This window comes from Convolutriloba macropyga, unplaced genomic scaffold (genome assembly GCF_964194025.1).
Source record: "Convolutriloba macropyga unplaced genomic scaffold, txConMacr16.3 SCAFFOLD_5450, whole genome shotgun sequence".
NCBI lineage: Eukaryota > Metazoa > Xenacoelomorpha > Acoela > Convolutidae > Convolutriloba > Convolutriloba macropyga.
Window position 1 is genome coordinate 7,501 of NW_027451892.1, and position 9,490 is coordinate 16,990.

Genomic DNA, 9,490 nt, shown 5'->3' on the forward strand with positions numbered 1-9,490 from the left:
ATACCGGACACCGAGAAATGTTGCCATTTCTCTTCCCGATGAGCTTTTCCCTGTTCATTCGCCATTACTAAGGGATTCTCAGTTGATTTCTTTTCCTCCCCTTACTGATATGCTTAAGTTAAGGGGGTTCTCTCGCCCAATTCAGGTTATGTAGTTGATTGTCTCTTAATTGGTTCACTGACCAATATGAGACAGAAACCGATTCAGCAGTTTTGTTCGCTACTACTATCAAACACAGGTCGAAGTTTCCATTCAGTCATTAATTCCAACTTTCAAATGTTGTTGTTTCAGCTTTCGCTTACTAGAAGCAACATAATACTCGCTGCAATACAGACCTCGGGAACCCTCACCGTGAATAAGGTTCACTCACATATTTCACTACATTTTTGCGTGGGATTGGAGATGAGGCTACTCGTTCTTGCTCAGTACTAGGCTGAAAATTAACGAAACTTCGTTACAAACGTTCACATGTTGATGTTTTCCGCTTTCGCGTACTCGAAAACAACATAATACTAGTCTTTGTAATTTAGTTTTCATAATTTCAACTGTTCTCATGCAGAATTTTTGCTCATTCTTATCCCAAAATTTTGACCTGGCTACTAGTTACACTCCTTGTACTTATTGCAAAATGACCACAAATTTCAACAGCTTTCACATGTTGCTGTTTCGGCTTTCGCTTACTACAGTCAACATAATACTCGTTGCAAAATAAGTGCTCGGCATCTGCAATTTTCCAAAGACGAAGTTTCGCCAGTTCAATTTTCGCTCGCCAATTATGGCTACTAATTCACACGGTACTGAGCTCAACAACATTAAATTTGTTCAGCAAGACTTTCACATGTTGATGTTTTGGCTTTCGCCTACTAGAAGCAACATAATACTCGTCTTGTTAGCTCATTCAATGAGAATAGCTTTTCCCGTTGAGAATTTTTGCCTTCAATTGGCGTTGTAGTGAGTTTGGCTACTCAGATCACCAAATACTTGTGACAATTCGAACCAGAAATGTTTTCAATTTTCACATGCTGATGTTTCGGATTCAACCTACTAGAAGCAGCATAATACTTGTATTCAACAATTTCTGTATCAAATCCCAGTTTTCTCTGGTGCATCTTTGCCAAACTATTCCAAACTGCCTGAGTCTGAATACCAATTACAGGTACTAGTAAATGCACGTTACTAAGGACTATATAGTTCTAGGTTACTGTACACAACGACGTTCACATGTTGATGTTTCAGCTGCCGCTTACTAGAAACAACATAATACTTATCGTGCATACCTTTCCATAACTTGTCCTTTTCAGATGCATTAGTTTCCCTTTGTCTTGGCTTCTACAGTCAGACTGGCTACTAGTAACAGCACAGTACTAATCACATATCGTTCTACAGTTTGCAGACAACTTTCACATGTTGATGTTTCAGCTTTCGCCTACTAGAAACAACATAATACTCGCTGTATACATTTGTAGTTCTCTATGTAACTTTCATGTGAAGAAGTTTCGCCAGTCTTTTTGACTGTCTCAATCTGAGTCATGCTTAGGCTACTAGTTGCTTCATAGTACTTATCGCCTCGAGATCATTGAACAAAACTTGATTTTCACATGTTGCTGTTTCAGCTTCCGCTTACTAGAAACAACATAATACTAGTCTCATTAAGTTCCGTCTCTTGCAATTTTCTTATGAAGAAAATTCGCCATCACAATGACTCCAGCAGTTCTTGATCAAGGAATGCAATCATTGATCAGAATGCTATTATTTGAATCGGTTCTGCTTTAAGTGTTCCAATTTTATTGGAAGCACCAACAATAGAACATCAATGTGTTCAATCGAGAGTTATATAACCCTGAATCGGACGCAGTCAACAGCCGAAGCCGAGACCGCCTTTTGCGTTAGAGAGGTCGGTAAACAAATCTTGCGATTCATACCGAATTAACACATATAGCTGTGCTCCTCTTCGTAAAGCGAGCCAAGTGATCCCCTGTTGAAGGATGTATTTGGACCAATCTAGTAGCATTTGGTTTCCAACAAGCTCTCCCAAGTTAGCTTACTTATTGGGCTTTTCAACCAATTCGGTTGGCTACAAGCATCATCAAAGTACTAGCCACAGTTTGATCGCAAAATTCTACGCTTTCACATGTTGATGTTTCGGCTTGCGCTTAGCCTACTATAAGCAACATAATACTAGTCATATCATAGAGCGTGATCAGCTTGTGACGTTCTCATGATGAAGTTTCACCAACAGTGTCTCACTTCGAGCTTAAATCCAGCTACTAGTAACTACACAGTACTGACTGCAACGATAACTTTTATCTATACCTTTCACATGCTGCGCTTTCGGCCAGGGCCTACTAACGTCAACATAATACTCGATATAAACTTTTGTTCATGATGCAGCTTCCCCATGCAGAAGTTTCGCCTTCAAATGCTCTCTTGGCCATATGACGTAAGAAAAGGTTACTAGTAACATCACAGTACTAGCCACAGTTTGATTGCAAAATTCTACGACTTTCACATGTTGATGTTTCGGCTTGCGCTTAGCCTACTAGAAGCAACATAATACTAGTCATATCATAGAGCGTGATCAGCTTGTGACGTTCTCATGATGAAGTTTCACCAACAGTGTCTCATTTCGAGCTTAAATCCAGCTACTAGTAACTACACAGTACTGACTGCAACGCTAACTTTTATCTATACCTTTCACATGCTGCGCTTTCGGCCAGGGCCTACTAACGTCAACATAATACTCGATATAAACTTTTGTTCATGATGCAGCTTCCCCATGCAGAAGTTTCGCCTTCAAATGCTCTCTTGGCCATATGACGTAACACAAGGTTACTAGTAACATCACAGTACTAGCCACAATTTGATCGCAAAATTCTACGACTTTCACATGTTGATGTTTCGGCTTGCGCTTAGCCTACTAGAAGCAACATAATACTAGTCATATCATGGAGCGTGATCAGCTTGTGACGTTCTCATGATGAAGTTTCACCAACAGTGTCTCATTTCGAGCTTAAATCCAGCTACTAGTAACTACACAGTACTGACTGCAACGATAACTTTTATCTATACCTTTCACATGCTGCGCTTTCGGCCAGGGCCTACTAATGTCAACATAATACTCGATATAAACTTTTGTTCATGATGCAGCTTCCCCATGCAGAAGTTTCGCCTTCAAATGCTCTCTTGGCCATATGACGTAACACAAGGTTACTAGTAACATCACAGTACTAGCCACAATTTGATCGCAAAATTCTACGACTTTCACATGTTGATGTTTCGGCTTGCGCTTAGCCTACTAGAAGCAACATAATACTAGTCATATCATAGAGCTTGATCAGCTTGTGACATTCTCATGATGAAGTTTCACCAACAGTGTCTCATTTTGAGCTTAAATCCAGCTACTAGTAACTACACAGTACTGACTGCAACAATAACTTTTATCTATACCTTTCACATGCTGCGTTTTCGGCCAAGGCCTACTAACGTCAACATAATACTCGATATAAAATTTTGATCATGATGCAGCTTTCCCATGCAGAAGTTTCGCCTTCAAATGCTCTCTTGGCCATATGACGGAACACCAGGTTACTAGTAACATCACAGTACTAGCCACAGTTTGATTGCAAAATTCTACGACTTTCACATGTTGATGTTTCGGCTTGCGCTTAGCCTACTAGAAGCAACATAATACTAGTCATATCATAGAGCGTGATCAGCTTGTGACGTTCTCATGATGAAGTTTCACCAATAGTGTTTCATTCGAATTGGTTCTGCTTTAAGCTCTCCAATTGTTTTGGATGAACCAGTTTTGCCCTTCGAAGCCACTTTTGTGAGCTTTTGTGGGTCTTTACCAAGAGGATATACCTCAAGGCCTCTTTCAATTCCTTTAAGTTCTTTCAACTCCTTTACAGTTTCTAGGTTCACATAGCTGCAAACCTTATTTCTAGTTTTAAGTCTGGCCAACTTGGGGAGAGTTGGTGCAGACCGTGACCAATTCTAGTAGGATGCCACAACAAGAATGTGATCAACTTAGCTTGTCGATGAACCTGCCCCACATTCAAACAACTCTATCGCCTTTTCCTCGTATAGTTATATGCGAGGGCCTCTCATAGAGAGCGCTGTTAGCAACCTTTTCCACATAGACGATAAAGTTGTGAGTGTTTTGCACATGGCTGTTGTCATCACCACGTGACGAGTCAACTCAGCTTGACTCTCTACACTCCGACAAGCTTTGCACATACGCCTTTAGTTCAGTATGTGTCTTTAATCTGACTCCGGTGCCTCAAGCCGGAAAAATTGTCAGATTATGATCATTATCGGTTAGTCATCCCGATGCAAGATCGTATCGTACTGTCTTTGTCTACCTCCAGATTCCGAAGAACAGGAGGAGACTCTCCCAGACCTACATATCTGGGAGAATGTTCAGAGGGCGAGAAGCTGTGGATTACTCTCCCCTAAGAACTGACTAAACTTTACCCTCGTCCAAGGTAAGTTTATTTTAGCTAGCCTTCTATGTAAAGGATCTGAGGCTAAGCTGTGTTTTTTCGAGCCTTTGGCTCGGAGCAAGTTCAGTGGGCGCCCCGAGTAGCTCAACTCTTTCCCACTGAACAGCGCAACGCTCTGTCACTCGCTGGGATTTTTGCGTGTCGGTTCTAACCACGCGACTTGTGGACCTTTTTAGGCCTTTCTCATTCACAAGTCTATAGCTGGGCTTCTATAACCCAGCTTCTGAGATCTAGATAGCTGCAGTTCTGCTAGGCTGCTTTTGCTAACTAGTCTCCCTTTAAGCAGTCCCTTGCCATGACTGCTGAACTATGTATCCACACAAGTAGTTTTTGAGCTCGATACATAATTCGAGATTGGTTGCCAAGCAATCTCTAGCGACAGAGCGTCATGCGCACTACAGACATGGCCTCTACCAGCAGCCATGCCCGAAGGAATCAATCACTGATCCTTCCGCAGGTTCCCCTACGGAAACCTTGTTACGACTTTTACTTCCTCTAGACAATTAAGCTCGATCCGCTTCATCCCGTTGCCGGAGACCGAAGTCCCAACAGTAGGAATTTGCAATTCTTGCTTAACTATCCAATCAGTAGTAGCGACGGGCGGTGTGTACAAAGGGCAGGGACGTAATCCCTATGAGTTGTGTTGACTCATAAGTACCAGGAATTCCTGGTTCACGTCTGCAAGTTACAACAGACGATCCCCTTGAAGCGCTGTACTTTTCTCTGATTGCCCAGTCCATTTCGGACCAAGGGCTGAGTACTCAATCTAAAAGTACACAGTGTAGCGCGCGTGCAGTCCAGAACATCTAAGGGCATCACAGACCTGTTATAGCCTCACTTCATCTGCGGTATTTAATTCCGCATAGTTCCTCTAAGAAGTGTTTGAATTCACATATAGTGAATTTCATTATTTAGATGGAGAAGATCTCGTTCGTTATCGGAATTAACCAGACAGATCACTCCACTAACTAAGAACGGCCATGCACCACCGCCCATATAATCATGAAAGATATTCAATCTGTCAATCCTTAAGATGTCTGGACCGGGTGAGTTTTCCCGTGTTGAGTCAAATTAAGCCGCAGGCTCCACTCCTGGTGGTGCCCTTCCGTCAATTCCTTTAAGTTTCGATTTTGCAACCATACTTCCCCCGGAACCAATAAACTTTGGTTTCCCGGTTAATCTCTTGCCAAGTCAAGATCGACTTTGACAAATTGTAGGTTGGTATAGTTTATGGTCAGAATTACGAGGGTATCTAATCCTCTTCAATACTCTGACTTTCGTTCTTGATTAATGAAAACATTCTTGGCAAATGCTTTCGCAGTAGTTTGTCTTGCCACGATCCAAGAATTTCACCTCTAACGTAGCAATACAAATGCCCCCGTCTGTTCCTTTCAATCATTACCGCACTCAGCCAACCGGCATCAATCGAGTAGCGGGTCATTCTCCATTATTCCATGCTTTATTATTCGATCCCAAAGGATGCTTTGAACACTCTAATTTTCTCAGGGTGAAAACACCGTTTCCACAGTTCGTCACATTTAAGTGCAAACTATTTCTTCGATGCGAAGGATGAGCGGAACGAGTCAACAGATTTAACTGAAGACCATGTTGCCGTTCTACTCAAACAGATCCAACTATGAGCTTTTTAAACGCAGCAACTATTGCATACGCTTGTAGAGGCTGGTATTACCGCGGCTGCTGGCACCAGACTTGCCCTCTACTCGTTCATCAATGGAGCTTTTAAGTCCATTCCATTCTGATTACAAACCATAAAGGTTCATATCATTATTTCTAGTCACTACCTCCTCGTGCGGAGAGTGGGTAATTTGCGTGCCTGCTGCCTTCCTTGGATGTGGTAGCCGTTTCTAAGGCTCCCTCTCCGGAATCGAACCCTGATTCCCCGTTACCCGTCACAACCATGGTAGTCCGTTACACTACCATCATAGGTTGATAGGTCAGAAATTCGGAAGTTCCGTCCCCAAGCCGAAGCTATCTGGGATCTTTCAGTTACTAGGACTCATCACGGGATGTGTCTGTACTTAGCAAATCACCCGGTGTAGTCTTGTAAAAGTCTCCGACAGTGTCGGACAATCAGCATGCATTAGCTGCAGGGTTACCGCAGTTATTCATTTAGCTTGCAAATCAACTAATAGATAGTAACTGATTTAATGAGCCATTCGCGGTTCCACTTTTTCAAGCTTCGCTTGCACATGCATGGCTTAGTCTTTCAGACAAGCATATGGCAACTGACAGGATCAATCAGTTTAATTGTACTTTGAACAATCTTTCGATTTGTTCGAATTTAGAAAGACATAGCCTTGCGGCCTCGTCAATCTTGCTTTGAGCTTTTTAAATCACGAAGAGTTTCAATGCATGCTTTGGCATGGCTACTAGTTACTACACAGTACTCTACACACTTAGAGTTACCCACGATTACACATTTCACATGCTGATGTTTCGGCTCGCGCGTACTAGAAACAGCATAATACTATGTGTACTGGTAGATAGCGCTCTGTGAGCATTTCCCATGAGCAGGTTTTGCCCTCCAAATCTCTGTTCTACTGTTACCAATACCGGCTAACAACTGTATCATACTAGGGAGAATTGACTCATGATTTAAAAACCAGATGTTCACATGTCGATGTTTCGGCTCTCGCCTACTAGAAACAACATAATACTAGTCTGTTAAAAATCTCAATCACGCCGCCTCTTCAGATACAGAAGTTTTACCTTTTATTGGTTAGAGAACAGCTTTCCAGCTGTCGACATGGTTACTAGTAACAACACCGTACTCAACACAAAAACTTTTCAACTTCACAACTTTCACATGCTGATGTTTCTGCTTTCGCATACTAGAAACAGCATAATACTTATTGTTTTGTCAAGTAATTTGTGTGTCTTTCCCATGTGAAGTTTCACCGGTCAACAATGTTTCCCTGACCAATTACGGCTACTAGTAGCTGTATAATACTAGGGAAAATGATTGAGGATTTAATATCAGATTTTCACATGTTGATGTTTCGGCTTTCGCCTACTAGAAACAACATAATACTAGTCTGCTAAGAAATCTCGCTCAAATTGCCTTTTCACATACAGAAGTTTCACCTTCTATTGGTTAGAGAACAGTTCTCAGCTGTCGACATGGTTACTAGTAACAACATCGTACTCAACACAAAAATTCTTCAACTTCACAACTTTCACATGCTGATGTTTCTGCTTTCGCGTACTAGAAACAGCATAATACTTATTGCTTTGTCAAGAAGTGTGTGTGTCTTTCCCATGCGAAAGTTTCACCGGTCAGCAATAATTGCCGTGTCCAATTAAGGTTACTCATAGCTGTATAATACTAGGGAAAATGATTGAGGATTTAATATCAGATTTTCACATGTTGATGTTTCGGCTTTCGCCTACTAGAAACAACATAATACTAGTCTGCTAATAAATCTCGCTCAAATTGCCTTTTCACATACAGAAGTTTCACCTCTTCTTGGTCACTGTACAGATGATGCTGTCTGTTCTTTATTTGGTTCTGCTTATTATAAGGAGGGGCATCACTCCTTCCTCCTTGGTTTGCATGCATTAAGCCTGCTTTGTGAAAAGCGTATCTTTCTAGCTTTTCTTCGCCTTACTCGAGTAGGACGATACAATCCAGACATTAGTCAGTCTTGGTGTAAAGTCACTGAGTATTATTCGGTTCTGCTTTATTCAGCAATATGCTGTATAATTGTTGTAATTTGCGAACATATTTGTTCTCAGTTCCGAACTACTAGCGACGACAGATTACCAGCGGTCATGAGCCATCAAGGTAGTTCTTTGGTGCATCAAGTAGAGAGGTGCCATCAAACAACACTTCCCTAATAATGCTACACACATAGAATTTGCTACAGTGCAGCTTTTTACTTTGCAAAATTTGCGCACAAATTTTGCATAGAATAAATGTTTTATCAAGATTTTTAGATCCCCTCCCTTGAGAGAACGTTACTCCTTTAAGTGAACACCCCGCGGCGTCCTGTTGTTATTGCTTATAACCATTTCGCAAGCCGGAGGCATAATGCACTACGCAAGCCGCTACTTTGGCACAGAGGCACCTAGTTTTACACCCGGGACTTCAGGTGGCCCAGTTTTACACCCAGTACAGCGGTGCCAGTTGGTAACCCGGTGGATCCTCGGAGACCAGACATGATCATAGATCAAACCCGATGTATGCTACTCCTGAACGTATAGTATCTCCACTGTGCAATGAAATTATCGTTCGTTTCGGGCCTTCCTATACGTTCAGCAGACAATCGCTAGGAATTCACCTCGTGACCCGTGGTGACCACACTGGATTTCAAGTTTATTGATTTGGACAGACCTGTCATTTATTTTGCTTTTCAGCTTCAGTTCTGCTCGATCTAGCTTGCCTAAGGCTTGATCTCGCTTTGCTCACCCCTGTAGGAGCCTCTACTAGTACCACTCGGAGTAATGGGGAATCCACCAGACCTAATCGATGAATGCCATCAAACAACAAACATCATACCCGGCTTCATCAGGCATATTTTATTACTTCCGAGAGGTACTTTAGTATCAGATCTTTCTCCATGCCTCTTATGAGGACCCGTCAGACCTTTCGGTTTATCGTTTAGCTTCAGTCCTGCTCGATCTAGCTTTCCCAAGGCTCGATCTAGCTCTATTCGCCCCACTAGAGGGCTCTCTAAGACCCCTCGGTCTTAGTGTTAGCTCCGGTACTGCTCGGTCGTGCTTGCTGAAGGCCCGACCCAGCTTTAGTTAGATTCTCGTACTTTCTCTTGGCCTCTCTAGGAGGACCAGACAGACCTCTCGGTCTATCGTTTAGCTTCAGTCCTGCTCGATCTAGCTTGCCCAAGGCTTGATCAAGCTCTATTCGCCCCGCTAGAGGGCTCTCTAAGACCCCTCGGTCTTAGTGTTATCTTCTGTAATGCCTAACCAAGCTTACTACAGGCCTTGGTCAGGTCTTTATCGGTCAC

At 42.4% G+C, this 9,490-nt stretch overlaps 1 non-coding gene and 1 pseudogene across 1 annotated transcript in view; both read right to left on the bottom strand.

The window, feature by feature from the left end:
• Nucleotides 1-150, bottom strand: part of LOC142357037 (large subunit ribosomal RNA) — a 3,522-nt gene extending 3,372 nt beyond the window's left edge. The window contains exon 1 of the ribosomal RNA XR_012761537.1: nt 1-150. This exon is cut by the window's left edge and continues 3,372 nt beyond it. This is a non-coding gene — a ribosomal RNA (large subunit ribosomal RNA).
• Nucleotides 151-1,835: 1,685 nt separating this feature from the next.
• On the bottom strand, nt 1,836-1,987 carry LOC142357036 (5.8S ribosomal RNA; annotated as a pseudogene).
• Between the last annotated feature and the right edge of the window lie 7,503 nt (nt 1,988-9,490).